The sequence below is a fragment of the Lagenorhynchus albirostris genome, chromosome 3, assembly GCF_949774975.1.
Source record: "Lagenorhynchus albirostris chromosome 3, mLagAlb1.1, whole genome shotgun sequence".
Classification (NCBI taxonomy): domain Eukaryota; kingdom Metazoa; phylum Chordata; class Mammalia; order Artiodactyla; family Delphinidae; genus Lagenorhynchus; species Lagenorhynchus albirostris.
The window spans coordinates 58,731,060-58,735,855 of record NC_083097.1 but is presented as its reverse complement, the minus strand read 5'-3'; the positions used below and the strand labels follow the sequence as shown (position 1 = coordinate 58,735,855).

The 4,796-nt window shown below is 38.3% G+C and overlaps 1 pseudogene; it reads right to left on the bottom strand.

The window, feature by feature from the left end:
- Nucleotides 1-502: 502 nt before the first annotated feature.
- Nucleotides 503-2,138, bottom strand: LOC132518328 (cysteine protease ATG4C-like; annotated as a pseudogene).
- Between the last annotated feature and the right edge of the window lie 2,658 nt (nt 2,139-4,796).

Here is a 4,796-nt window from a genome sequence, read left to right as displayed (position 1 = left end):
ATCACAGCTAAAAATTACTATTTCAAATATCAAGATACCTCCAAAAGCATCCTTTGGTTGCATTAATATCAGGAGGCTTAGGCAGCACTGAACATTCATTCTCTGGTCTTCTGGTCATTAGTATAAACTGAAGCTTTCGAAACTATTTGGTGATCCCATTTTGGGACCCAATATCACAAAACCTTCAGGAGAATAGTGGACCCAGGTGGAAGAATTTGAAGACTGGAAGACTTGCAGTTAAGGTAGAGTTATCACCAGCAGATCTTAGGGAAATAGGAATTCAGCCAGAATCACTTGATATTTATTAGAAATCAAGATTTACTAAAGCATTTCTCTTCCAGAAAAATAGCTTTTAAACTTGTACATTTTCAAATGTTCTTTTTTAAAAAAAAACATAAAATTAAGATATTTGTGAAAATAAACCAGTTTCAAGTATACTTGTTTCTCTTCCTTTTTCCTCCTTCAAAGGATTTCTTCTCATCGAGCACAAATGTGCTAATCTTTACAGCAAGACAAACTCTTCTGTGCTAAATCTTTTTAATCTTTTCTTTTCATCCTCTGAGAAAAGGTCTTCTTCGTTGGTTGTAGTAGATGTAAAATCATAGTCTCTGGAATGACCATTTACAAAACTAAATAATGGATATTTCTCCTTAGAAGAAATTTTCAGCATCTTAGTGATTTCTTCAGAAGCTCGTTTGAAGTCTTGAACATTTTGACAGTAAAATCCTATTGTACAGCTAAGATCCATTTTTCGAAATGACATCTTTTTAGGAGAAGGGCAGTGGAATGTCTCAAGAGGGAAGTCCTTTATGCTGACATCTACAAAAGATTGGCAGTAATGAGGATTCATGTAAATCAAAGTGTCATCTTGAAATCCAGCAAAGCAATGTGACTGTTTAGGTTTGCCACCAATAATACCCACACAGTATTCAAGGCTTAAAATACCCTTTACAAAATCTAAATAGTCGGCATTGTTTCTTTCTCCACCAAGTCTAACAGGAACTAGAATAATAACAGCTTTGTCATCTGTATTATCAGAGGCCATGGAAGCGCACTGTTTATCAGTTACCTCAGAACTGTAAACTGTACAATGTTGCACAACATAAATAGTTATTCCTTGTAAATCTGGGTGTCTTGCTTCTTCAACTGCTTTTCTTAAAATGTGAGCAACCACAGTTGGTCCATACCAATCTCCAGCTTTTTCCCCAGACTTCTTTCCATATTCTATTAGTTGGTGTAAACCAAAGAGAGCCAAGGGAGAATCACCAAACCAAGGGATGATTTTCCTGTGATAAATTTCATTTTGCATTTCATGATCATCAGAATATCTCCCGATTGTCTCCTTCAGAGAAATTGTTGGGGTTTTGAGTTCTCTTTCCCCTGAAAGCGATGCTTCGAAAGATGCAGTAAATTTTTTGTACAGTGTTGGAAGTCCAGGATTCAGAGTCTGAATTTTCCGTGTTCAAAGCATCAGGCCAGCCAGGTCTAAGCTCTACCAAGCAAGTGTAGAATGAGTCCTTGAGCCAATAGCATCTGGCCAGTTCTTAATGTACAGCTCCAAGCACAGTCTGTTGTCAAAGCTGAGCCTTCTATTCGAGGAAATTCTTCCTTGTGGGTAAGCCATATTCTTGAAATGAAACCTTTACGAAATTCTTCTACGTTTCCCTCAATTCCATGATCTTCTATGGTACGTCCTGATCTTGCAGGTAACAGTTCATTTTCATTTTATTGAAATATTTGCTTTATTGCAGTGGTCTGGAACCAAACCCACAATATCTCTGAGGTATGCCTGTAGTCTAAACAACTTCATATTTAAAATGGTAACAGTTTCCAAGCAATAAAACAGGGGAATTTCTACTAAAATATGTCTTTGTTTTCAACACCCAACTATATTTCACGTTGTTCCAAGCAGATATAAATTTAGTTTCTAGCTTGTCAACTTCGTCTGTTCCTGTGGCCTCCCTATTCAGATTCTGAAGAAAAAGCCATCACTTGATTGCATTCTTCTGTAAGTTTAGTCTTTTGTTCGGGAAATGTTCCAGCTCCAGCAGCAGCTGCTACAAAAGGAGCCAGCACACATGCAGACGCTCCAACCTCAGCACCGCAGCTACAGGCACCTCGAGCTCCCCAGCCACCATAGTCGGGACTTTGTTTGATATCAAACACTTGCTTAACTACCTTCTCTTTCATGTCTCTCTTCCTCACTCCCTTACTGTTTCTTCCTAGTGGCACTTCCTAATTAGTCGCTTTCACATGAATCTTCATCTCAGAGTCTGCTTCTGGGGAGTCCATCCTAAGACAGTGTGGTAGTCATTAATGTTGCTTATTAATTTTTCTGCCCTCTGCCTCTGGGCATGTGGTAGGGCTGTACTTCCTGGCTTTCTGTGGTTGGGTGTTGGGGCCAAGTTATCAGCTCTAGCAGAGGTGATGTGTGTTGCTTCTGGGCTGAGCACGAAATCGCCAAGATGAAACTCTTCAGAGCTCTTTTCCCTTCATTGTTGTGACCAAGAATGCCGAGATAGTGGCTTATCTCTCAGCCTGGGACCTAGAGGCAGTGTGACAAAGTGGAGCAGAGCCCCAGCTCCGACTCAGTAGTCAGCGGGAGAAATAAACTTGCATTGTATTAAGCCACTGAGAGTTGGGCGTTATTTGCTATACAGCAATACAACCTAGCACATCTTGACATATATCGAGAGTGAGAAAAAGAGAAGAACCAAGGATGACTAAGATTTCTGACTCGGGCTATTAGATGGATGGGGTTAACATTCTTTGAGCTTGAGAAAAGCAAGGAGGAAGAGCTGGATATTTTGTTTTGGTTTTTTAGGTGGGGAATTAAGTGCAGTTTTAGACATTTTTGAGTTTGAGATTCTTGTGGCAATTTAACTGAGATATTGAGAAGATTGGTTCTGAATCTCTGGAAAGTGATCTGAGCTGGAGACATATATTTGGGACATAAGTAATAATTTAGGAAAATAGAAATATAAAATCAGGACCAAGGGAAAAATAGAATTGCATAGGTGCTAATGATAAACATTAACACAGATGCTATGATTGACATTAAAAATTTTTTTTAATTGAAGTATAGTTGATTTACAATATTGTGTTAGTTTCTGGTATACAGTAAACTGATTCAGAATATATATGTATTCCTTTTCATTATGGTTTATCATAGGATATTGAATATAATTCCCTATGCTATCTAGTAGGAACTTATTGTTTATCTTTTTTTTAATTTTTTAATTTAATTTAATTTTTTTATACAGCAGGTTCTTAATTGTCATCCAGTTTACACGTCAGTGTATACATGTCAATCCCAATCACACAATTCATCACACACACCCCGCACCACCGCCCCGCGGATTTCCCCCTTGGTGTCCATACGTTTGTTCTCTACATCTGTATCTCAATTTCTGCCCTGCAAACCGGTTCATCTATACCATTTCTCTAGGTTCCACATATATGTGTTAATATACGAGATTTGTTTTTCTCTTTCTGACTTACTTCACTCTATATGACAGTCTCTAGATCCATCCACGTCTAAACAAATGACCCAATTTCATTCCTTTTTATGGCTGAGTAATATTCCACTGTATATATGTACCACATCTTCTTTATCCATTCGTCTGTCGATGGGCATTTAGCTTGCTTCCATGACCTGGCTATTGTAAATAGTGCTGCAATGAATATTGGGGTGCATGTGTCTTTTTGAATTATGGTTTTCTCTGGGTATATGCCCAGTAGTGGGATTGCTAGATCATATGGTAATTCTATCTTTAGTTTTGTAAGGAACCTCCATACTATTCTCCATAGTGGCTGTATCAATTTACATTCCCACCAACAGTGCAAGAGGGTTCCCTTTTCTCCACACCCTCTCCAGCACTTGTTGTTTGTAGATTTTCTGATGATACCTATTCTAACTGGTGTGAGGTGATACCTCATTGTAGCTTTGATTTGCATTTCTCTAATAATTAGTGATGTTGAGCAGCTTTTCATGTGCTTCTTGGCCATCTGTATGTCTTCTTTGGAGAAATGTCTATTTAGATCTTCTGCCCATTTTTGGATTGGGTTGTTTGTTTTTTTAATGTTGAGCTGCATGTGCTGTTTATATAGTTTGGAGACTAATCCTTTGTCTGTTGATTCGTTTGCAAATATTTTCTACCATGCTGAGGGTTGTCTTTTCGTCTTGTTTATGGTTTCCTTTGCTGTGCAAAAGCTTTGAAGTTTCTTTAGGTCCCATTTGTTTATTTTTGTTTTTATTTGCATTACTCTAGGAGATGGATCAAAAAAGATCTTTCTGTGATTTATGTCAAAGAGTGTTCTTCCTAAGAGTTTTATAGTGTCTGGTCTTACATTTAGGTCTCTAATCCATTTTGAGTTTATTTTTGTGTATGGTGTTAGGGAGTGTTCTAATTTCATTGTTTAACATGTAGCTGTCCAGTTTTCCCAGCACCACTTATTGAAGAGACTGTCTTTTCTCCATTGTATATCCTTGCCTCCTTTGTCATAGATTAGTTGACCATAGGTGCGTGGGTTTATCTCTGGGCTTTCTATCTTGTTCCATTGATCTATGTTTCAGTTTTTGTGCCTGTACCATATTGTCTTGATTACTGTAGCTTTATAGTATAGTATGAAGTCAGGGCATCTGATTCCTCCAGCTCCGTTTTTTTCCCTCAAGACTGCGCTGCCTATTTGGGGTCTTTTGTGTCTCCAGACAAATTTTAAGACTTTTTGTTCTAGTTCGGTAACAAATGCCATTGGTGGGGCTTCCCTGGTGGCGCAGTGGTTGAGAGTCCGCC